The 26877-nt window shown below is 37.4% G+C and overlaps 1 pseudogene; it reads right to left on the bottom strand.

The window, feature by feature from the left end:
• Positions 1-6360: 6360 nt before the first annotated feature.
• LOC149829611 (uncharacterized) lies at positions 6361-25504 on the bottom strand (annotated as a pseudogene).
• Between the last annotated feature and the right edge of the window lie 1373 nt (positions 25505-26877).

Below are 26877 nucleotides of genomic sequence, written 5' to 3'. Positions count from 1 at the left end.
AAATATATTGCAAATGTTGCTTTCATATCTAAATTAGAACCTAAGAATATCAATGAGGCATGTGATGATGAATTTTGGCTTTTAGCCATGTCTGAAGAACTTAACCAATTTACTAGGAATGATGTTTGAGATCTAGTTGATAGACCAAAGGATCATCCAGTAATTGGAACAAGATGGGTCTTCCGAAATAAGCTGAATGAAAATGGTGAAGTCATTCGTAACAAAGCAAGGCTAGTGGCACAAGGTTATAATAAAGAAGAAGGCATAGATTTTGATGAAACCTATGCACCAGTGGCTCGATTAGAGTCAATTCGAATGATGCTTGCTTTTGCTAGTTACATGAACTTCAAGTTATATCAAATTGATGTTAAGAGTGCATTCTTAAATGGACACATCAATGAAGAAGTTTATGTAGAGCAACCTCCAGGCTTTGAAAATGAGAAATATCCAGAAAAAGTCTACAAATTGAAAAGAGCTTTGTATGGACTCAAACAAGCACCAAGAGCGTGGTATGAAAGACTACAAAATTTTCTAGAACAATCTGGTTTTTCCATTGGTCGGGTAGACTCCACTTTATTTATTAAAAATCTTCAATTCAGAAGGATGTAACTGCCATTAACGATTTGCTAAACTCTCTTTTCTGATCTTTGATCTTTGAAATGCATACTTTATGGGTTGTAATATTTTTAAACTTGTATCTCTATTTTGCTTATGCTATTTTTGCCCTTACTCTTTTTGATTCTGACAAAGGGGGAGAAAAAGATAAAGATAGCATTACATTGAACTTTCAGGAGATCTTGAGAAAAAGATGATAGCAATTACATTGCAGGAGATCTTGCATGAGAAATGCAAAATTAAGAGAAAAAGAAAGCTTTGAATGAATGTATTTCTAAATGCATGAAGAAATGATGAATGGAAATGCAAACCAATCAATATGTGATATATGTGCTTTAAATGTGCTAACTTTTAATGTTTTGCAGCATATTGATAGGGGGAGTAAAATCTCCATCTATGCATCTAAATGCTTCATCTTTGATTAAGTTTGTCATCATAAAAAAGGGGGAGATTGTTACGACAATGAAGCCATACATGATACTTCAAGTACAAGGTTTTGATGATGAGCAAGTGGAATCAACTGCATTTCAGCTAAGGCTATGAAGAAATTGAAGAATTCGATGAAGAATCTTTGAAGACTAGTGTGCAAATGTTTAATTCATTAAAAGTCTTAGATTCTTGTAAGAGCCTTACTTAGAGTGCATATTTAGGTTGCATTTCACCTTAAAAGTCTTTAGAAAAACTTTTCTAAAAGAAACACTTTTGAAAATCTTTTTAGAAAACTCTCTTCTTAAATTTTCATGTTTATTAGTCGACCAATAGACTTACCAGTCGACTAATCCTTTCGCGCCATATTTTCTAAAAAGTCATTCTTGTCAAATTAGTCGACTGAAGATTTTATCAGTCGACTGGACAAAATGTTTGTTTTCTGGAAAATTAGCAGCAGTCGACTAATGGTTTTATCAGTCGACTGAACGGAACATGTGTTTTCTGAAAATTTAGCAGCAGTCGATTAATGCTTTTTATCAGTCGATCGAACAGAATGTTTGTTTTTCAGAAGTTTTTAGCAGCAGTCGACTAAAAGGTTTTTCAGTCTACTGATGATATTATCAGTCGACTAACTTTTCTCAAGTCGACTAAGTTTCAAAAGTTCAGATTTTCAAACGGCTCGATTAATAGATCAGTCGACCGACGATAACTGTCAGTCTACTAATAACTAACTATTAGTCGACTAACTGATGTTTCAGTCGACTAATTTTGCCATTTTCCTGAAACTTCAAAAAGGCATGTCTTTTCATTTTTCAAACGTTTTGATCGTTCGAAATGGACTGTTTTTGACACCCTTTCATACTCTCAACGTATGAAATCTTTTAACTATAAATATGAGTGCATTTTACACTAAAAAACACAGAGAAACAATCAAATTCAATAGAATTATATTGAATTACTTCTTGCTTTTCACTCCTATTCATTCAAGTATTTGTTTTCTCACACATGTGATATTTTCACTTCAGTTTTTCACTCAAATCACTTTGAGAGATAGTGAATTCGTGAGTAGAGTGTTTCAACAACCTCAAAAGCCAATTGCATCTCATTTGCATTCAAAAGGAAGGCTCATAGGTTGTATTGTAAGTTGTTATTTCTTTTCTGTAAAAAGAAGGACTCCTTGGTGTAAATGAGTTGTTTGCTTTCAGTAGGATTGTTACTGAAAGTGGGACCGATTATGGTCTGTGTGATCTTGTAGTTAACAAGGTTGATAGTGGATAATCTCAAGCGGGTTTTGCTTGGGGACTGGATGTAGGTCGGGATAGACCGAACCAGGATAAAATCTTGTGTTCTTTGTGTGTTTGCTTTGAGATTTGCAAAATCATTCAATATTCTGCAGAAATTTTTAAAAGCACTATTCAGCCCCCCTCTAGTGCTCGTTGCCTCGATCCTAGTGCACTTTCACACTTTTCACGAGCGTTTAAAGCATATAAAGATAGATCGCCACTATGTTTGGGAAGAGTTTCTCAGAGGCACTATTGAACTTTCCTATGTGACATCCGAATACCAAATTGCAGACTTATTCACCAAAACACTGCCAACATCACGTTTTTCCTTGGAAAATTTTTGGTGATTTCATCGTCAATTTGAGGGGGATATTATATATATATATATATATATATATATATATATATATATATTTTCTTGTATATACATGTACTAGGTATATGTATATATACTTGTAGATCGCATTTTAGGAATTTATGTATTTTTTTGTTTTTGTTTTGTTTTTTTGCATTTTATTACCCTTTTTAGGGGGCTTTTTGGACTTTATGCGCTAGCTGTTAGGCTAGGTCTAACGACTAGCTAGTTAGCCGTTAGACTAAGCTAACGGCTAACTAGCTAGCCATTGGGAGTAGCCCAACAACTAGTTTGCTCTCCTCCTGTGTATATATATATGGGGTTAAATTCCGTTGTACTATTATGCTTCTCTTGAGCATTTTATGTTTAATAAAATAATATTTTTTTATATTGAGCTTAAACCCATTAGTGGCTTGTGAGTGTGTGATATGGTGACTATTGAGAGTACCTCTTTGTATATTGTGTTGTGATCTTGCCCTAGTAGGCATTGTTTTTGGTTCTTTGAGATATCATTACACTATTTACTATTTTCAAGTGTTAAAGTTGATTCATATAAGTAATTTTAAACTACCTTTAACTTCATGAATTATGACCATTGACTTTTCTGTTTCAAAAATGGAATCTTGGTGCATTAGACATGATCAAACCTTATAATACAATGATGTGTACTTCGGCCGAGGGGTTCAAATGCTTCAAACACGGAAAGGGGTAAGTCTAAAATAGGCCAACTAGGGCAGACAAGGAGGCTGGGTTCAGACATGGTCTAGGAGAAAAATTAGTTCTCCCAATTGGTGCAGCAGAAAACCCCCAAATATGGTGGGATGTATCCAAAATCCAGACACCTTAAGGTAAGTTCAATTCAAAATTCAGGATCAGAAGACACAAAAATAGGGAGTTACAGATTTTTAAAGTTGCTGAAAAATTTAGGACTGAATAAGGGCAAGGAGGTTAAGGTTCAGGTAGTTTGGTTTATAAAATTTGTTTCTCGACACTGGAGACTCAATAAATCTTGAAAATTAGAGGGTTGACTAAGGACACTATGAAGCATCTTAGTTTCAAAAATCAGAATCAGACTCTCTACATTTTGGTCTAAGGGATTTTTCAAAGTCTGATGGGTTTTACAGGGATTGCAGGGTTTAGGTAGGTTGAACTAAGTCACACAAACTGCAGGAAGCACGTGAAGGGCTTTCCTAAAAGGCTGAACTTGTTGGATAAGATTTGTTACCCCACGAAAATCTTAGGGCAGTCTGATCACATTGGTTCTACAAACTTGGCAGTGCAGAGGCTAGGCTGAACCTTAAGCAGCACCTGAAGATATAAATCCAGGCTTCACATGACCTACCGGAGGTCAGTTAACCAGAAATTAAAGAAGAGAAGGGTGAACCTTAGAGAGAAAGAGAAGAGAGAAGACATGAGAATTGGGAGAGAAATTCTGATTTTCAATCGTTCTCAACAAGAAAAATACAAGCCCCTTTCATAGGCATAGGAGGCTCTCATTAAACCCATACACAAATTCTATAAAATATTAAAATGCTACTAATTTTGGTTAAGCCTCCTTGGACTCCAAGTTGACTAGGCAATTTTTGGAATCATGATCTCTGAAATAGCCCAACCTCATATCCTCACATTCACATTCTTAGTACCCTCTTAACCCCTCCTTCAAGAGGGATTCACGCCCCTCAAGTATGGCCAAAATATGGGAAGATGCCCCTTGGGTGGGCCCCACAAGCTCAACTTACTGATTTTCTGGATAAGGGTCAACCCGATCCATATCATCCCCTCCCCTAGAGTTTTGCCTAGTTTACTAGAAAAGAATCCGGGATAATGTGTCTGGAGGTTATAGTCGAACTCCCAAGTTGGTTTTCCCTCATCATCCCATTCCACAAGGTGCTTCTTGACCCTCCGCTCATTTAGTTGCAATTTTCTTATTTTGAGAACCCAAATTGCCCTCTTGGGTTTCACGTTGTTTGGGGAAGCCGCCACTCCTTCAGGAAGGTTCCTGTCATGTGCCTTGAGCCTTGATACATGGAACGCGAGATGGATTTAGACAGATGGTGGTAACTTGAGTTTGTATGCAGCTGGTCCAATCTGTCCCAAGATTTGGTATGGACCATAGTAACGGGAATTGCCTATTCTTGCTCAGGTACTTTCCTTCGAGTTCTTTTTAACGAAACTCAATCCTCGGGTTGAAATTTCCTATTCTTTCGGTTCTTATCATGGATTTGCTGTATCCGATTTGGTGCCTTTGCCAAGTTATCCTTTGAGATCATGCAAAAATTCATCTCATGTCTTCAGTTTCCAGTCTACTTTAAGAGGATTTTACACTTCCCTTCTCATAGGTCAAGGTTTTAGGTGGAGGTTGGCCATAAAGGGCATCATAGGGAGTCATTTGGGTAGAGAAATGGAAGGTAGGTACTTGCTCCAAGATTTAGGTTTTTCACAGGCAAAGAAACAGAGGTAGGTTTCTATGATTTGGTTGACAATTTCAGTTTGGCCAATGATTTGGGGGGTGGTATGTTGTGTTATACTTCATCTTAGTTTTTAAAAGATAGAAGTATTCTTTCTAAAAAAAGAATTTTGGTCACACATGAGCTTTCCTACAATTTGGTGAGAGGGTTTAACTACGGTTTGGGTTGAGTATTTTTGGGGTAAGGCCATGAAGTGGAAAAATTTGGTGAGCCTATCACCTATGACATATATGATTTCTTTTCGATTAGAGGGAGGTAGGCCTTTAATAAAATCCATGAAAATATCAGACCAAGCTCGATCCGGTATGGGCAAGGGGCAGAGGTAGCTGGCAGGCTTGATGGCCACGTATTTGTTGGCTTGGCAAGCGAAGCACTCTTTAATGAACTTTTTCACGTGCTCCGCCTTTTATTTACATTGTCAGTTATCAGTTAGCATGGGTTGTTATTAATTTTAGAAGAAGAAGAAGAAGATGATGATGATGATGATTATGATTATGATTATTGAGGTTTTATATAATATTTTTTTTCTTTTTTTTGTAATATGAAAGTATGAGTCTTGTGGCATGTTCTTAATTACAAGAGTATTATGTAGCTCATAGAGACATAAATGCTTCATATGCGATTTTATGGTTGTATTTTGTGCAATTCATCATTGTTTCATCTCTTGTGATTTTTTTTATTTTTCTTGATATTGTTGAAAAATTTTGATTTTTTTTTAATTTATGATACATTTACAATACGATACAAGCTAACTTTCACCCGACTGATACGAGTAACGATATGATACTTACAACCTTGGTCATGATCGCCACTAATTCCTTTTTTTCTGCTCAGGGCATTAGTGGCGGATGTTACGATCACCACTAATTCTTTTTCTTTCGCTCAGGGCATTAGACCGCCGCTAATGCCCCATATTTCACAAAATCGGATGAGCCTGACGCGTCCAACCCTTGTTCGATGGAGAGGCTGTCCACTGTTACGACCTCTCCTATATATATATATATATATATATATATATATATATATATATATATATATATATATATATATATATATATATATAGCAAGACACAAAGTCACATAGCTAAAGAGCCGCATATAGGAGCCGTACTAAAGGACCGTAAAAGTTTGCATTTTATGACCAGACATTACCTCAAGCTTCACTTACCCTGGAAAGCACTTCCAAGAAGATCCTTTTATGCATTAGATATCAACAACACTGGCTGAGGCAAAAGAAGAAACCTCTTGGTTTGTTTGTTGGTGTTTCACCTAAATCATCCCGTACAACCATCAAAGATCTAGTTCCAGGAGATTCTGGAGGTATGACTTCATTTTCAGAGGAATACCTAGCAGGAACTGCAGGAATTTGAGGTGCGATAGTGTATAAAAAATCTTGGAGCATCTTAACAATTTGGCTGAAGTTGGGTCGGGAATTGGGGTCTTCTTGCCAGCATGATGTCAAAAGTAAAGCCATATCCTTGGGAAGGTTGTCTGCACTAGGCCTAACATTCTGCACATAAATGGAGTGTTTTTCAGTTTTGAGAAAAACTGACTATATCCACAGATCTAATGCAAAGAGGGAAAAATCAAAGTATAAGAAAAAAAATACTTTGAAGGCAGCAACATATGCTGCTTGCAAATTTGACATGCCTTCAAATGGAATACGATTGTGTACCAGATCCTATAGTACCATTGCAAAACTGTAGGCATCAACTTTTTTATTGTAGTGTTTTTTGTCTCCATGCCTTAAAGTTACTGTGTTGTACAACTATAACACATACAAGAAAATGCTATAATCACCAAAACGTTGAGGATATCAGTGAAGCTTACATGCAAAGAGAAAGAAAAAGAAGGAAAAAAGAAGGGAAGCAAGCAACCAATACCTCTGGAGCCATCCATCGGTATGTGCCTGTCTCTGTTGTCATCATTTCTGTTAAAGTCTCCTCCCTTGCTAAACCAAAGTCTACAAGTTTCACAGTTTTTTGGTCTGCTGTTAACAGTAAGTTTTCTAGAAAAGACAGAAAACCAAAGAAAAACAAAGTCAGAAAGATGTCTCATCTGTGGAATCACAGAATATTATGCTCAATTAATGCATGGATAGGTTAGTAATGCAAAGAAGCTACTATTCCACGATAGGTGAAAGCTGCAGCAAACTGCCAAACTATTTCCTGTTGGAATTATAAGCTAGACTCTTTGTATTCCTCCCTCATTTTTGGGAAACTCATTTTACTTTAAGACTTGTTGGAATTATAAGCTAGACTCTTCGTATTCCTCCCTCATTTTGGGAACTCGTTTTACATTAAGGCTATTTGCAGTTTTCTATGCAACTCTTTGGGTTCCTCTCTCATTTATTTCTTTTCCTTGAAAATGTAATAGTCTTTTAGTTTTTCTATGGTAGGAATTTATTATGTAATTAAATTCTAGTTGGGCTTGAATGCTATATATATAGCAGCCATGTATCCTCATTTTGACAAGTCATTGGAATGTATTGAAGCCTTTTGTAGCCTTCTTCTTCTCTTGCACCATTTCTGTGTGTTTTTCATTCTAGAGAACAATCTTCTTCTCTAGTTTGTTGCTTTATTTCCAACATAGTGGTATCAGAGTTAGGATGGCTTCCAACAATATGGTGCAACCACAAGTTCCTTGCTTTGCTGGGAAAAATTACAACAAGTGGAGTATTCAAATGAAGGCGTTCTTTGGCTCTCAAGATCTATGGGAAATCGTTGAAAGTGGCTTCGATGAGATGAAAAATGTGGAGGGCATCACTCAACGACAACAAACTGAGTTGAAGGAAAACCGGAAGAAGAACAATAAAGCTTTGTTCTATATTTATCAAGCTGTTGATGAAGCCATTTTCGAAAGGATATCCTCGGCGGAGTCGGCAAAGGTAGCATGGGATACTCTCTATACAACATACAAAGGAGAAGACAAGGTAAAAATGGTGAGACTACAAACTCTAAGAAGTGAATTTGATTCTTTAAAAATGAAGGAATCTGAAACGATTGAAGCTTTTTTCAATCAAGTCTTCTCCATTGTTAATCAAATGCGAGTAAATGGTGAAAAACTTGAAGATCAAAGAGTTGTTGAAAAAATATTGAGGAGCTTAACTCGCAAGTTTGAACATATTGTTGTTTCTATAGAAGAATCCAAAGACTTATCCACCTTGTCCATTGATAGTTTAATGGGATCACTTCAATCCCATGAACTTCGTATAAAGCAATTTGATTATCCTTAAATTGAACAAGCTTTTCAGACACAATTCTCTATTCGTGGTGGTGCTCGAGGACGAAGAGAAAGAGGAAGAGGATATGGAGGTGGTAGAAATCAAGAAACGAAAGAAGATGCTTGTGATTCATCTTATTCTATGCGAGGAAGAGGTCAAGGTAGAGGTCGAGGTCGAGGTCATGGTCGCTCTCTCTCACAAGTTCAATGCTTTCATTGTCAGAAGTATGGTCACACCATAAAATTTTGTAGAAAGCGATTGACAGAAGAAAACCAAAAGGAGGTAACTTTCATGCATGAGAAAAATGAAATTCTTGATGATGATATTCTCTTTCTTGCTTGTGATACCAAAGACGAAACACATGATGAAGTATGGTATATTGATAGTGGTTGTAGTAACCACATGACTGGAAACAAAAAATTATTTGTGGACTTAAATGAAATGGTTCAAACTGAAGTTAGAACAGGTGATGATAATAGGCTTGTTGTCAAGGGACGTGGTGATATTCTTGTTAAAACTAACCATGGCAGCAAGCACGTCACCAATGTTTTCTATGTTCCAGGCCTCAAACACAATCTTTTGAGTGTTGGGCAACTTATTCTAAAAGGATATGATCTTCATTTCAAAGGAGAAATATGTGAAATTAAGGACAAGAAGAATGTTGTCATAGCCGAGGTGAAAATGACTCAAAACAAAATGTTTCCATTTATATTTCAAAATGCTGCTCTTCCTTGCTTCAATACTATTATTAAAGATCCATCATGGTTGTGGCATCTTCGATATGGACATTTGAACTTCAGTTCTTTATCTCTTATGTGCAAAAAACATATGGTCAGAGGCATGCCTGACATTCATTAGCAAGACAAAATTTGTGAAGGTTGTGTTCTTGGGAAACATCATAGAGACTCTTTTCCTGTTGGTAAATCTTGGCGAGCATCAAAACCACTTGAGTTGGTTCATTCTGATCTATGCGGCCCTATGCGCACCACATCTATTGGAGGTAATCATTATTTTTTAACATTCATTGATGACTTCAGTCGAAAGACATGGGTTTATTTTCTAAAAGAAAAATCTGAGGTGTTCAAATATTTTAAGCAATTTATGACATTTGTTGAAAAGCAAAGTGATCTTTCTATTAAAACCTTGCGTACTGATCGTGGGGCTGAATATATGTCCAATGAGTTTGAGGAATTCTTGAAAAAGAAGGGCATCCGTCATCAGTTGACTACTCGGTACACACCTCATCAAAATGGCATTGCGGAAAGGAAGAATCGCACGATCATGGAGATGGCAAGATGTATGTTGAAACCTAAAGGTATGCCTAACATATTTTGGGCTGAATCAGTGGCATGTGCTATCTATCTTCTTAATCGTGCCCCCACTAAAAGTGTTCAAGACCTAACTGCTCAAGAAGCTTGGAGTGGGCAAAAACCATGTGTTGCTCACTTGAAAGTATTTGGCAGCATGTGTTATTCTCATATTTCTGATGAACGAAGGAGCAAGGTTGAAGATAAATCTGAAAAATGTATCATCGTTGGGTACAGTGAATGCTCAAAGGCTTATAAGCTTTACAATCCAATCACCAAGAAAATTATCATAAGCAAAGATGTAAAATTCAGTGAAGAAGAATCTTGGAATTGGGATGACGAGAATGAAAATAAAAATTCACATTTCATCAATAAGGAAGAGAGTCATGAGCCAAGTGGTGATGGAGATACTTCACTCTTCTCTCCATCTACACATTTATCACCATCTTCCTCATCTTCAAGGAGTTATGAATCTCCTCCTATGAAGACAAGAAGTCTTCAAGAAATTTATGGAACAGCAAGAAAAAATCTTGCGGAAGACTTGGTGAATTTTGCTTTATTTGCGGACGCCGATCCAATTACTTATGAAGAAGCATCTCAAGAAGAGAAGTGGAGAATTGCTATGAATCAAGAAACGGACTCCATTGAAAGAAATCATACTTGGGAGTTGACTGAGCTCCCAAATGGACACAAATCTATTGGCGTCAAGTGGGTATATAAAACAAAATTCAACTCAAATGGAGAAGTTGAAAAATGCAAAGCTCGGCTGGTGGTAAAAGGTTACAAGCAAAGGTATGGCGTTGATTTTAATGAAGTCTTTGCTTCTGTGGCTCGCCTTGAAACAATTCACATGTTGTTAACTTTGGCTGCTCAAAGAAAATGAAAGGTCTTTTAAATGGATGTAAAATCAACATTCTTGAATGGTCTCCTTGAAGAAGAAGTGTATATTGATCAACCTCCGGGTTATGTAAAGAAGGGTGAAGAAAACAAAGTGTGTCGATTAAAGAAGGCTTTATATGGGCTAAAACAAGCGCCAAGGGCTTGGTATAGTCGCATTGATGGATACTTCTTGAGGAATGGATTCAAACGGTGTCCTTTTGAGCATACTCTGTTCATCAAAGAAGGCAATCAAGGGGAGTTCTTAGTCATATGCTTATATGTTGATGATTTAATAATTACCGGCACTAGTGCAAGCATGTGTGAAAATTTCAAGAAGGATATGATGCACGAATTCGAAATGACTGACATGGGGCTTCTCCATTTTTTTCTGGGCATTGAAGTAAAGCAAGCCGAAGATGGAATATTCATATCTCAAAAAAGGTATGCTGAAAATATATTAAAGAAGTTCAGAATGGAGGGTGCTACACCTCTTAATACTCCTATGGAAGTTGGACTGAAACTTAGCAAAAATGATGGTGAGAGAAAGATCGATGCAACTCTCTATAGAAGCCTTGTTGGTAGCCTTATGGACTTGACTGCTACAAGACCTGATCTTATGTTTGCTGTCAGCATGATTAGCAGATTCATGGAATCTCCTTCTAATACTCATTGGGACATAGGCAAAAGAATCTTGAGATATGTGCGTGGCACTATCAATTATGGAATTCATTATAAATGTGTCGAATATTCAAAATTGGTGGGTTTTTGTGATAGTGATTGGGGTGGAAATAGAGATGATAGTAAAAGCACTTTAGGTTTCGTTTTTCACATTGGCTCAGGTGTAATCTCGTGGGCATCGAAGAAGCAAGTTGTTGTTGCTCTCTCCACAACCAAAGCTGAGTATATTTCATTGGCTCTTTCTAGTTGTCAAGTTCTTTGGCTAAGGTGGATTCTTCATGAGCTGAAGCATCCTCAATGGGAAAGCACTTCTTTGTTTTGTGACAATAGTTCAGCCATAGCACTCACCAAAAATCCAGTTTTTCATTGCAAAAGCAAGCATATTCGAATCAAGTATCATTTCATTAAAGACTTGGTCAAAGATGGAGATGTCAATGTCAAGTTTTGCAAGACCCAAGACCAAGTGGCTGATATCTTTACAAAAGCATTGAAGAATGAAACTTTCAATAAATTGAGAGAGAAATTAGGTGTCGTTATAGTCTAGCTTAAGAGGGGTTGTTGCAATTATAAGCTAGACTCTTCGTATTCCTCCCTCATTTTTGGGAAACTCATTTTACTTTAAGGCTTGTTGGAATTATAAGCTAGACTCTTCGTATTCCTCCCTCATTTTGGGAACTCGTTTTACATTAAGGCTATTTGCAGTTTTTTATGCAACTCTTTGGGTTCCTCTCTCATTTATTTCTTTTCCTTGAAAATGTAATAGTCTTTTAGTTTTTCTATGGTAGGAATTTATTATGTAATTAAATTCTAGTTGGGCTTGAATGCTATATATATAGCAGCCATGTATCCTCATTTTGACAAGTCATTGGAATGTATTGAAGCCTTTTGTAGCCTTCTCCTTCTCTTGCACCATTTCTGTGTGTTTTTCATTCTAGAGAACAATCTTCTTCTCTAGTTTGTTGCTTTATTTCCAACATTTTCATCAATAGTTCACACAAACTAAAGGGTGAAGAATACTGAAACTAAATATACTCCATTGAATAAAAAACAAAAGGGTCAAGAAATGTCTCAGTGAATCGGCAATGAGCTATATCAACTAATTTGTGTGAAGCAAATTAGACCAGGAAGATATAGCAGTTTAAGTAATTAGTATATCAAAAAGACTAATTTATAAGGTAACTCGGCATCAGTGGGGTTTTCCTACTAATGCCAGCACTTGCCTGGGTAAAGGAGGTCGGGGGCAGTGGCAAATGACCATGGAAACTTTAATCACATCCTATAAATAAGTCCTGAGACAAGTAGCGCTAATGCAATCGCAGGCTTGACATAACTAGCTTCGTGCGAGGACACAAGTTGTCTTGGTGGCGATTAATTATTTTGTTATCATGAAATAAGATTAGGTCAATCATGCTTTAGGATGTAGTAACTACACAGAATAAAATGCAAGCTAGCAAAGCATCATTATTTTCAATTGCTCTTTCCCAACCTAACTCTTTGGCAGCCAAGAAAGATCTATCACATAGATACGGATGCGAGAATGGGACACACGATGCAGATTCGCTTGGTATGACATGGCAGTTAACAAAAGTTAGAACACAAGAATATGGCCATGTGTACACACACAAACACACACATTAGTTTGAGTCCTAACATAGTTCCATTCTGACAAGTATAAGGGTCCATTCTTCCTGGCCCAGGCAGCAAATAGTTGGATCTGAGGTCTGAACGTCATAAAAAATAGCAGCTGGATTCTGATCCATGTCTGTTAATGTCAAATCCATGAACAGGGATTTCTTGTAGCTTTTGAATATGCAGACTTGGTTGGACTGAAGTCTAGAAACTGTGCCATTGAATCATGTTGAGGCTCTTGATTTACCACTACTAACCAAATGTTCAGTCACTTGGGCAATATTTCTTGTGGTATTACACCAGAAAGTAGGTAAGAAAATGAGATTAAGTGGGAGAAATGAGAAGAGGAAAACAGGTGGTAAGAAAGAGAGAGATATTAGGCCTCATCTTTGATTCTCATTTCAAAGCAGATTTATTACAAGAGTAAATAACCCTAAGATAAAAAAATCATTGCAACATACCAAAAAAGCAAATATGCACAAGGGGTTAAAAAGAGCAAAATGTTCTTCAGAACCATACAGAAAAGGACACCCAACTTGAGTGCACTCTAACAGTCATGGGTGTGTAAACTTCATGACTTGATTGAATGGTAATTGGTAATTTCTCTCTCACGGACAAAACCTTGACCCTATCCCTCGGTCCAAGTGGCATATATGAAGCTTCTTTTTTGGACATAGGAACTGTTTTCTGGATAGAAAAATCCCAGTACACAATTCAAGTAAAAAATTTGAGAGAATTTTAAAGTAACAAGTTTAAATTACAGCAAGATCATAGATTTTGCAAATTCTAATCAATAGAAACCAAAACTAGCACATAAAAAATGAGGCCATGGTATCCAAGTTACATAATGTCTTTATGAGACTGGGGTGGTGCTGGTGGTGCCTTTTGCTTGAATTGAGGAAACAGATTGTCCCCTCCAGCCACGAAGAAGGGCCCAACCATGACGCTCCTAGTGAGGCCCTCACGCGCCGATGTGCACAACATGAGCAGAGTTGCCAGTCGAGGAAGCGGGAGCGGGAAGCGATACGGGAAGCAGAAGCGGGAAGCGAGGCACTTCTAAAATTTTAGGAAGCGGGAAGCGCAGGACGACTTAGGAACGAACCAGGAAGTGTCTCGGAAGCGACCTAAGAAGCAAAGAAGGAAGCGACATAGGATTCGAATGAGAAGCGAAAAAATACCGAAAGAGCAGAAAAACCCATTAAGCATAAGCACCTATGCTCTACTCTCTCTCTCTCTCTCTCTCTCTCTATAATATATATTTCAGTGAAGTGTCGTTCGATTCGAATTAGACTGAATCAATTTTAATAGCATTGGCGTGGGCACATTGTTTAGTGGAACAATACAATGACAAAGTCCAATAATCAATCCATTATCCTGTCGTTGCCAAGCATGTGTTACCATTTTATGCAATTTTCCACGCGGACAACGTAATGATTTAGGATTTTGAGAATAATCACTTAGATTAATTTAGGCAAGTCAAAGGCATGAATTCGATCCTTGGCTCAATTACCTCTTGTAAAGGCGCCAGGAACGGTTGAACCTCTACCGATGAGCGAATCCCGTCTCTCCATTTTCTCACAAAATTTTAAAACGTAGGTGAGTAATTTCAAAACATCTTTTTCAAAAGGTCAAGTGAGACCTTGCAAAGAGTTTCTCTTCTCTTCTTTCCCCTCAAAAGGAGGAAAAGAAAAGGAAAAAATTTTGCAACGATGACAACCATGAACTGTTGTTGTAGTAATGCTAGCTGCATCTCAACACCAGTCATTCGCCTATCCACCTGGTCCATTTTTCCCTCTACGGAAGAGGTTCGGGCCAATGCTTCATCCATGCATTCTTTGATGCGTTGTTGTAGCTGATCAAGAACTCCTTTAAGCGATATCGCTTTCGGCAGCATGTTGCTCTAATACCAAATATTGCGCTACTTCCAGGATTCTCACACCGCACTGCGACTTTGATTGTTGTGCACACGATGCACACATATGCTCTTTTCAGCTTAGCACACGCAGGCACAAAACTTTCATGCACACAAACATCGATGTGATAGCACACATAGGCATGGGTGTCAGTTGTGCACACAATCGCTATTCAGGTAAAGCGCACGCAAGCGTCGATGAAAACATGTGCACCAAGGCATCAACTGTGACTGGTGCATGCAGGCGCTTAATTGATAATCAATGCTCGCAGGCATTGCAAATCGTTGCGCATGTAGGTGCCAGCTTCCGCAGAATGATCTGCACACAAGCACAAGAAGTAGTTGCTCTCACGGATAGCTACTAGTTCTACTAAGCTTCGGTGTAGGTCTTGATCGCGTCACCTCGATGACTGTCATAGAAGATTAACAGTAATATCTAAGGAAAATCAGAAATGCAATAACAAGGAAACTTTTGCCAATGCACTTAGCTCAAGCCAAGGAATCAGTGCAATAAGCAAGTGCTCAATGTCACTGGATGCATACGCAAGTTGATTCGGTCTTGAGATGGAAGAAACGTGGTCATATCTACACTAGCACTCGATGAGTACAAATTGAGGTTGCAAGGCATTTCGATCGTTCCTGTAGTGCAATAGTGTATACTGAAGACACTATACTACAAATACGGAAAGTAAGGACTGAGTTATTGGCACAAGAAGTAGTTGCTGTCATGGATAGCTACTAGTTCTGCTAAGCTTCAGTGCAGGTGTTGATCACATCGCCTCGGTGACTGTCATATAAGATTAACGGTAATATCTAAGGCAAATCATAAATGCAATAACAAGGAAACATTTTCCAATTCCCTTAGCTCGGGTCAAGGAATAAGTGCAATGAGCAAGCGCTCAATGTCACTAGATGCATACGCAAGTTGATTTGGTCTTAAGATGGAAGAAACCACTCGGTGAGTACAAATTGAGGTTGCAAGGCATTCCAATAGTTTTTGCAGTGCAATAGTATATATCGAAGACACTATACTACAAATATAGAAAGTTAGGACTCAGTTATTGCACTTAGCTGGAGGACGATGATCGACGATCTAGAGCTAGACTATAGCTCTTAGGATGGTTAGAAGCAAGTAGACGTTTGAATGACAGTAGACTGTGCTTTGCAGAAATCTGATAGGATACCAAAATTTCTTTAAGGAATCGATGAGTGAGCTTTCCGGTGAACTAGAACAAATAGAAGATGATGTAAAATCTTTTCAAGCAATTCATGAATCCCTTAAGAAGCCAATTTCTCTTCAAGAGGCCAATCTCCTAATTTAGTAGCCCAAAATAATCGCATTCCATTTCTTAAATTTCAAAAAGTACATAATGATCAAAATTTACAAACTTGACCTATTTATATTGTTGACTTAAGCATTGGCGCCATGGCTTGGGCGGCCCAAGCTTCAAATCCCATGGTTGACGATCTTATTCTATTGACTGGCATTGCGCCATCCATGTACACTACTGACTACTATCACACACGTGTTGTGCACATGCATAAACTACCTTGTCCACTGCACCTCTAGCGTGCCCATGCTGCCCGTACGATGGTTGTTCTTCCTTGTACTCATCCTGACTCTGCTGTGATCCTTTGCCATGCACATCGACTGGACTCTCCTACCTCGATAGCTAGGTTTTCACTCGGGTCTGCATCACGCATGACTTCTAACCTCGTCCAATCTTCTACTACATTAGGTGTAACAAACAATGATAACAAAGAAAAATTGTTTGACAAATTATGGGACTTGTCTCAGTGTGAACTTTATTCAGGATATAAGAAGTTCTCAAAACTCTCTTTCATCATTAGGCTACAATATTTGAAGAAACTTAACAATTGGAGTAACAAATCATTTGATATGTTGATTGACTTGTTAAGGGATGCGCTCCGTGAGTGGGTCAACTTGCCAAAGTCATTTTATGAAGCAAATAGGTACAAAAAGAACCTGGGTTTTAGGTATGAGAAAATACATGCCTGCAAGAATAATTATGTATGATTTTGAAAGAAAAATGCTAATGCTGATGAATGCTCGAAGCGCCATACTGAAAGATGGTACTATGAAAAATGTCATGATAGTAAGCATAAGAGGTTATAATGTCATGACAGTAAGCATAAGAGGTTACCTCAAAAGGTTTTGTGATACTTTTCATTTTAGCCTATGTTGAGACGATTGTTTATGTCAAAAGATGCTGCAAAGACAATGAGGTGGCACAAGGAAGGACATATAGACGATGAGATTCACCTAAGGCATCTAGTTGATTCTATAGTTTGGAAAGAGTTCAACAAAGAACATAGCATTTTTACAGCAGATCCCCATAATGTATGACTTGGCTTGGCAAGTGATGGCTTCATGTGGCCTGTAGTGTTAATTCTATATAATTTCCCCTTAGAGGTTTATAAAATCACCATCCATGATGTTGTCCCTGCTTATTCTAGAACATAGGGCACCTGACAACCAAAAATATGTCTATTTGTGGCCGCTCATTGAAGATATGAAAGAATTGTGATACCATGACTTACATGTGTATGATACATTCATATATTAAACATTTCAATTTCATGTGTCACTCTTGTGGACCATAAATGATTTCCCTATATATGTAAACTTATCTGGATGGTCTACTAAGAGTAAACTTGTGTACCCCACATGTAACAAGGATATATAATACAAATGGCTCAAGTTTGACAAAAAAACGTGTTAGTTGGGACATCGGCGATACTTACCTAGAGATCATCCATGATGAAGGCAAAAGAATTTATTTGATGGCACTATCGAGAGTAGGATAGCACTGAAAGAATTATTTGAAACTGAGGTGTTAATTAAGCAGTTGGCACTTCCACATAAGCCGTTTGGGAAGAATACAAGAAGGCTGAAGCATAGCGAGATCAATTTGAATTGGACCAAGAGATGTAACTTATGAGAATTGCCTTACTGGTTGACATTGAAGTTAAGGCACAACTTAGATGCCATGCATATTAAAAAAAATGTAAGTGACAATGTGTTAAGTGTACTGTTAGATCTTAAAACAAAAGACAATGAAAATACATGAAAATATCTATATGCAATGGTCGTACATCAAAATTTGCATTTACAAAGTAGTGGTATGTTTACATATATGCCGGTGGCAACATTCACATTGGTAGGACCAGAGAAAACTGACTGCCTTTGTTGGTTGAAAGAGGTAAAATTTTCTGATGGCTACGCATCTAACATCGATCATTGTGTGAACATTAACGATAGTGAGATGATGGGAATGAAGAGTCATGATTGTTATATTTTCATTCAGTGCTTACTGCCTGTTGTAATTCATCTTTATCTGAGTTGAGCATATTCTTCAAAGAATTGTGTGCTAGGACTTTAAAAGTAGATGTCTTGACACGCATAAAGGATGATATAACTTTGATCCTTTGCAAATTGGGAAAGATATTTTTGTCTTCATTCATTGACATTATGGTGCATCTAGCAGTTCATTTACCTCAGGAGTCTGAGCTTATAAGACTTGTATAATTTTGTTGGATGTATCCAATTGAATGATATCTTGAGAAACTTAACCATTTTCTAAGGAACAGAGCACATCCATAATGATCAATTACAGAGGCATATGTCTCAGATAAATGGTTGAATTTTTGTTTCATGTATCTACATGAAATTAAAACAAGACATAACCGTGAAGAGTGTAACTATGATGATTTGCTGGTTGAGGATACTGCAAGCTTATCTATTTTCTCTCAATGAACTCGTGGGTTATGAGCCTTCAAGTTGGCACCACTGGATGATGTTTCTCTAGCTAGGGCTTGATGGTATGTACTAGATAATTGCACAGAAATTCAGGATTACATTAGGTACATTTTCCCTTGATGTTCCTTAAGTGAAATAGAATATATAGTTTGGTTGTTTTCCATATCTTATCTATTTTTAATGTGGTGAACATAAATAGGAGATTGCAAGAGAGAGCTTTGCTATAGATGTTGAACGTAAGCATCAAGATGAGTTTGAAGTTTGGTTAAAGTTTAACATACATCAACTGAATGGATGAGAGGTTAGTCAACAAGTACGTGCTCTTGCTTACGGCCCTGATCATGAGGTCCTCAAGTTCTCGGGTTGTATCATGAACAAGAATACGTTTCATACAAAGGATCATGAAAATTATTGTTATTACCAAAATAGTGGTGTTGTTGTTTCATGTAAGAATGATACATGCAACATTGACTATTAAGTATTTTGATGAATGTTTATGTTCTATGTTATATAGAAGGACATACAACATTTTTGTTCAAATATAATTGGTTAAACACTTGGTCTTGTACGTGAATGAGACAAGATGCTTACTTTACAAGTGTGAATCTATCTCGGACATGGTATGCTAATCAACCATTTTTTTTATATCAAGCTACACAATTAGGGATGGCAGTGGATCGGGGCGGGGGACAAGGTCTCCACTCCCGCCCCGTTTCAAAATCCGAACCTTTTGGTCCAAACAAGGGCGAGGCAGAGCCCCCATTTCCCTTTAGTCTATAGTCATCCCTTAAAGGATTAAGGATGGGGCAGGGCTAGGCGAGGATTGGGACGGGGATGGGGCAGGGTGGGGAAAAGCTTAAGTCCATCCCCTCCTCCATCCTCGCACAGGGATAGATTTTAACCTTCTTCCTCGCCTCCATCCCTGTTTCATGCCCTTCATCCCCGATCCAAATGGGGCGAGGCATGGCGGAGCCCCATTGTCCCCCGGTCCACTGCCATTCCTATATACAGTGCTTTTACCTTCTTGATACCAAATTGGACAATAGTTGGCATGGGGTGCAAAAAATATCTCCAAAACACATATACAATGTTTCTGACGTAGTAAGTGAACATGAATAAGATGAATTGATAGAGTACACTAAGGATGGTTATAATATTGAATTTGATGATGAAGATGCTAATTTGTTAAATATTCAATATGATGATGAAGAGTCATCATTACATAGAGATGATGGCAATCTAGTTGAAGTACAAATTGACCCGATAGACACCCATCATGAAGTAGAAATAGAAGAAGATTGGACCAACAATGAAACATCTTACGATGGTTAAGAAGAAGGCGCATCTAGGCTCGTGGAGACATACTTTGATGATGAGGATGAAGATTCTATGGATTTAAGTGCAGACTCTACTGGTGATCCGAATTAATGGGGCATGCATACCTTCTCACAAAAACATGTTTCTTTCTCTCTTCATATACTTTGTATTTGATGTCTATCCTCATTTATATTCAGTTGCATGCTCCTTGTTGTCTGTTTAATGCCCACATTTTGTGCTTTTATTACTCATGACAACTTTATTGTGGCTCTTTAGTTTTACTCTATCATGTTTGTTGGTTATATAATTGCATATTTTGCTTGTGTTTTTGAACTAGGATTTTTAGTCAAATAAATTGGAGTTGTATGTCAAATATAATTTTTTTGGTTCAGTTCCTAGTATTAAATCCTCATTATTAGCACAAATGTGCCTTAACTTTTTATGCATTTAATCTTACAATGGTGTGTATACCTTTAAAATTCAGTTAGGTGAATTATGCTTAGTCATGTCTTCATTGAATTGCCATGCTATTTGTCTGAACTATTGTCAAGCTTGTTTTAGTATTTTTGAGTTTGAAAGTATTTGATTCATTTGAATATAATCATTCAAACAAATTCACTCTATATATAACTGTGTATAAACTGTTATTTTGTTTATCTAATATCATTTTTTAATGAAAAATAGATGACGAGAGAAAAAATGATTTGCTCGAGGTTCACGAAGCAGGGCAGCTATTGCGAATACTTTGGTGCTTCCTTTCACTCATCTTGGCAACGACGCATAGGGTCAGGGGATATCAGCATCTTCGTTTGATGAGTCAGATAACGATCTTTTCCAGAGGCACCATCCTTTAACCATGGTGCATCGAGCAGTGTTGCATATAAGTGGTCCTTTTAATGTTAATTATATCTCTTTTTTCATATATAACACCTTGATTCAAGGTATTTTAACCATATATACTTGTCTATGCAGTCATACCATCTACGAGGGTACCTCAAGGCAAGAACACATGCATAAGGTTTGCATGGTTAAGGTAAAAAGGCCCTATCCTACTTAGTATCTCAGATGGATCATAGGCAGCGCAGTGCCCGAACGCTCCTATATTTGCTAGGCAGATGACATACATTGTGCATGAGCATTCAAAACTTTATCATATATCTTTGAAGAATGTCCTTGAAGCACACAAAAAGGAGTTGCAGGACTTGATATTGGTAAGTATCATGCCCTATTGCAGCATTGCCTATCTTTTCTATTTTAGTACGGTGAATCAACCTTCATCTCTTAGCTATTTTGTTATATGTTTCAGCCCGACTTCATTTTGGACATAAATCGATTAGAGGACAAAAAAACCTTAAATGTTAAGTTTGCTTGAGCCTATAGAGAGATCCATCATGATTACAACAATACATATAAGGGATATGCGATTAAGGACGAAGCCATAACCAATGTTCCAAAGCATATTTTCAATGCACGGTGGGAGGATATGTGCAACAAATTCTTTAGCGATCCAAAATGGATGGTAAACTGCCTATTGGAGGATATATGTATTTGATATATATATATATATATATATAACAATTGATCTTCATTTCATCCAGGCCAAGTGTGAAAGAAACAAATCCAATAGAACTAGATTGGAGGTCAGTCATACTAGTGGGGCAAAATTATATATGTGACATAAAAGAGAGAAGGTATAATCATTTGATTTCATAGGTGTATGATAGAAATTTGTTCATGTTAGAGAGATCAATTCATTTCTATATGACCATAAATTATAACTTAATTTTGCTCTCTCATGTTTAGAGCAATGCTTTAAGAGAATAAATTGAGTTGATTAAGATGTATAGATTAACCCACACAAATACTGACAATGACTTTTTGAGTGAGACTGCATCCAACAATTATGTAAGTAATTTAATCATTTCATGGTCTTGTATATGTAAATGTGTTTTGACTATAACTAATTCAAGTATATGTTCATGTTGCAGCATGAGATGACACAGTTAGCATCACAAAACTCCAATATGAAAATTTTTGTGATACTTAAAGAGATCCTCAGTACATAAGCATCATCTTCTAACAATACATCAAGCAATGCGCTTAAGCATGTGCTTCAATCAACTCAAGAGGAGTTGGCAACCACCAAAGAAGAGTTAGGCACCATGAAAGAAGAGTTGGACACCTTAAAGGGTACAATGGTTAATATGGAAGCTAAGTTGACGCAGTTTGAGGGAATGGAAGCTAGGCTGGTGCATTTTGAGAGAATGGTTGAAACAATTTTAGAGCAATCATGAAGTTCAAACTAAAATGTATTATTAAACAATTTCAGTTTTGAATAATAACATGCTAGTGTTTTACTATTTTTTCATACCAGCTAAAAGACATTATAATGCCAGTTTAATAACTTTTCCTTTATGCATGTATCTTTATGTAGTTAGTTACTCAGGTTTGTTTACTAAATATATATTTTATTTTCTATGTTCTATGATTTTTCACATTGCACCGAGATCCTCATGTTCAATTTTTTTTATGCAGGTGTGGACACGTGCTAGATTTGGATGATTTTGCTTTGTCCTTGTTTTTTCTTTGATGAAAAGAAAGTGAATGAAAAAAAATTCATGATGTATTTTAGTGTTTGATTGATGATTTGGGGTTTGTAACAATTGAAGTTTATTTTTTGTTTCTGCTATTTAGGTTGATCATACATAGAATGTTCTATTAAGCAAATATAAGATGTTTGTGTATGAGGATATAGTGCACATTCTTATATTTTACTAATTATAATTAGAACCTCTTATTATGCATTATTAAAATTGTTATAATAATTGCTATTATGGGCTGTTTTCAATTGTATATGCCTAGTTATTTGAATTGAAGAGCAATTTCTATAATAATAGAGAAATATGAAACTTGAATTGAAGTTTGAAGTTGTTGTAATAGTTGAGTTTGAAGTGTTATATTTTTCTATAATAATTTAAGTGTTCTATAATAATCGAAGAGCAATTTATGTAAGAATAGGGAAATTCACACGATTTCATGCAAATTTCCATCAAACTATGCAGAAGTTTTTTGAAAATTTGCATGATTCCATGCACATTTTCCATCAAACTATGCAAAAGTTTTTTGAAAATTCGCATGATTCCATGCACATTTTTCATCAAACTATGCAGAATTTTTTTTGAAAATTCGCATGATTCCATGCACATTTCCTTCTAATTGAGTGAATTTTGATCAAACTATGCAGAAGTTCTATCCAAATTTGCATGATTTCATGCAATTTTCCTTCTAATTGTGCTAATTTTTATCAAACTATGCAAAAGTTCTAAGTGCATTTTCATGATTCCTTGCAATTTTTCTTCTGATTGAGCGAGTTTTCATCAAATTATATAAAAGTTTTATGTAAATTTGCACGATTCCATTCCAATAAAAATATAATTTTTTAGACTTTTTCTGATGATATTTATCATTGACTATATCAAAATTACTAGCAATGATATTTATCATTGGTTTTCTTAATCTAACTAACGATATTTATTGTGGGCTATTTGAACATATATGACTTTTCAATATATATGATGATAATTATTGTTGAATTAAATCTATATCCAACAATGTTTATCATCAAATATTTTTGACATATATTTTTTTATATAAATATGATGATAATTATCATCGCCTTTAAGAGAGAACTGATAATAAATATTGTTAGTGTTATTAAATTTGCTCGATGATATTTATCATCGCATTTAATTACTATAACTAATGATATTATCGTCGGCTATTTGAACATATGTGATTTTTTAATATCTCTACAATGATAATTATCATTGACTTTTAAAATATAACCGATGATATTTATCATCAGATTTCAATAATATAAGCGATGATATTTATCATTGGTTTTATTTAGTATAGCTGATGATAAATGTCATCACCTTTAATTCTTATTATGGACAACATTCTAGAGTCGATCGTTTTATACCGACTAATATCATATCGTTGAATTTATTTTTAGATAAATGACAATATATAAATATCGTCGAAAAGAGTACTATAAATGATTATAAAGGGTCGATGACCTGAGCAATGATATTTATCATTGTTGATGTTATTGGCTACCATAAATCATATATTGCCGAGGATAAATATCATCAGTAATTACTTGTTTTCTTGTAGTGAGAAGAATTGGGCTATAAAGGCAAAGGCAAATCAAAGATTGAAGATATTGTCATTACTAGACCACCTCCCCACTTTATTTAAAGGGGAACCATTATAAGTTTTGAGGCAGAAAGTGAAGATCTCTAGAATTTGCCAAATTCACTAACTTCTCTGCTCCATAAAATCCATCTTGGGGATGCCACTATTATAATCATGCTAGATGAAGAAGGCTCTTATAATTGTGAAGAATTAAACAACACTGGGTCAATAGGGTCCTATAATGACCCTGATCCTTTGCATCCACCTCCCCAAGAAGTTAGAACCTTAGAAAATAATGTTGGATATCAAGATTGTATTAGAGTCTCGAGTCGTGAAGTGAAGGTGCAAACTGCATTTGATGCTTGGTTAAAATATGTGTGGGAAGCATTCTAGGATGACATTGTGCAACAACACTGGGAGCATTACGACTAGAGACGACTCCAACTAATTGACCTCAAAAGAGTTGGAAACATTAGTCAATCTAGAAGTAGTTAAAACTTACACTAAAGTGGAAATTAAAATATGCGCTGAATGAAAAGGGTATACTAAGTGTATTGATGATCTAGGCAAAGGATACATAGTGGAAGGAGAGTGTCATGTTTAGGAGGCAAGCCTATGAAGTATAAATTAGGCCTGGTCTATATAATCTTTATCGAATCAGGGAATGATTTTTCCATGAAAGATCTGATCTGATCTAGATCTGAACCAAAATTACCTCTTAGTTGGATCTAGTCTGGACTCACCATCGACGGGTGGGGTCGTATCTGCTGATACCCCTACTTACTACTACCAAGGAGTGGATTAGCTGCAATGTGATTGCACACTTTTAGTGTGCTGCTGCACCTTATCACCCACCATCTTTGCGATACAGCGTCAATTCCTACCCAACAGGTGAGATATAAATCAAGAGAGAGAGAGGGATTTATCAATAAAAAAACATAGGGACAAGAAACCATATACTGGCCGATATAAATCTTTTTGGTGACGCGAGACGACACAACACGTAAAGAATACAAGAAGTTTACAGCAAAGAACGAAAAGGGTTTGCACCAACAACATCAAGAAGAAGTGAGCAGAGCGGTAGTAGGCCCATCGGCCCACGAGGGGTGCTCATACGAACAAAGAAACAGAGAGTGCCAAACCGGCGACGGCAGCGGCCTGCATCTTGAGGGTCGAAGCAACGTTGGGGCTGGTGGCCGTCCGCGCATTTGCAGCAGGCGGGCTAGGCGGGGGGAGCACAATGGGCAATGGGGAGCCCAACACTCTGTCGACCACGCCTCTGTCGGGGGACATCGCGGGCGAGGAGGCATCTCCGCCGGCAGGGACAGATGGAGGGGAGGAATTAGAAGGTGCGGCAGTGGGGGCGGAGGCATAGGAGGAGGCCAAGGTGACCATGAGGATGATGGCGAGGGCGGTGAGCCGAGGATCCATGTGGATACGTAGGCGGTGGCTCGGATGCAGCAGCGGCACCTACCCTGACTGACCCGTGCTGTGCAGCAAGGGCATTTGGAACAAACAATAAGAGGGAAGGAAGGAAGGAAGGAAGCATTTGAGATATGTATATATGTTTCAGGTTGAAGCATGCGAGATGCAGGGCACGTTGTGAGAGAAAGGCATTTTTTTGTGTGTGGGAAAGAGCGAAGCATGTTATATGCCCCCCCTCCTCCCAAGATGGTCGTTAGCTACATTTCTTGTTTGGGGGTCCCAATGGGCGCCACGTATGTAAGCACGTGCAGCTCGTATCCTCATATTTGTCAGCATCAGTTAGCGTCGAAGTCTGGTGCAGTTGCAAAGACTTAAGTACCCTTTTCTCCATGGGTGCCATAAAAACGATGATTCTAGAAAAGGAGCGGTTGCAAAGACTTAAGTACCCCGAAGATGGTTACTTAAGACTCAGTCCCTGCACTGCAGGATTATTCGAGAAAGGAATCCCCCCTTAAAAAGGCCATGAACATCAACCCTCTCTTTCTCTCCCTTCTCTTTCTGCCTCTGTGCACATCCAGCAGCTGATCCTACACTACTCCATCAAGCACCGACTGACCTATGCATTGGTTGTAGCATGGTTCAACTTGATGAGTTGTGAAGCCTGATTTAGAGTTTTTGCCCTTAAAGAATGAGGGTCTGGGGGCTCCTCCCGACGAGCGTCCCGCTTGTATAAATTCTTTATTTTCTTTCCCTCTTGTAACTGTCGAAAAAGATCAATAAAGTGTTTTGTTTGATCGTAGCGCTCATATGTTTCCTTCGGTTGTTTCTTGCTCGAGATTTTTGTAACACCCTTTCCCGCAATTTTCTGTATTTTTTTCTTGCTACGCTTCGTAAATTGCTACTCGATTTAGCGATTTTCCATTTTTTTCGCTACATGATTTTTGTAAATCGCTACACAATTTAGCGATTGGCCATTTTTTCGCTACGCGATTTTCGTAAATCGCTACTCGATATAGCGATTTGCCATTTTTTTTTTGCTACGCGATTTTCATAAATCGCTCCTCGATTTTGCAATTTGCCATTTTTTTATGCTACGCGATTTTCGTAAATCGCGATGCCGAACACTGCCCCCTTGAGCACGATCTTCGCCTTGATCAGACTGTAGTTTTTAGCCGTCTTGATGGCAGTCTTGAGGTCTGTGATGGAGAAGCCGGGGAGTAACGTGTCATTCCCGACGCCCGTGTTGAGCAATGTCAGGGTAGCCTGGACATAGCCCTGATCGGAAGTATTGCTGATGTAGGGGGTAGATAGATTGTATTTTGAAAGGCTCTGTTGTAGGTGTACTGGAGGAAGATTTTGTTGTAGGTGTCTCTCAAAGG

Source organism: Nuphar pumila, chromosome 8 (assembly GCF_984573655.1).
Source record: "Nuphar pumila chromosome 8, dmNupPumi1.hap1.1, whole genome shotgun sequence".
Classification (NCBI taxonomy): Eukaryota; Viridiplantae; Streptophyta; class Magnoliopsida; order Nymphaeales; family Nymphaeaceae; genus Nuphar; species Nuphar pumila.
The sequence above is the reverse complement of the archived record's forward strand: the minus strand, read 5'-3'. Positions and strand labels throughout refer to the sequence as shown.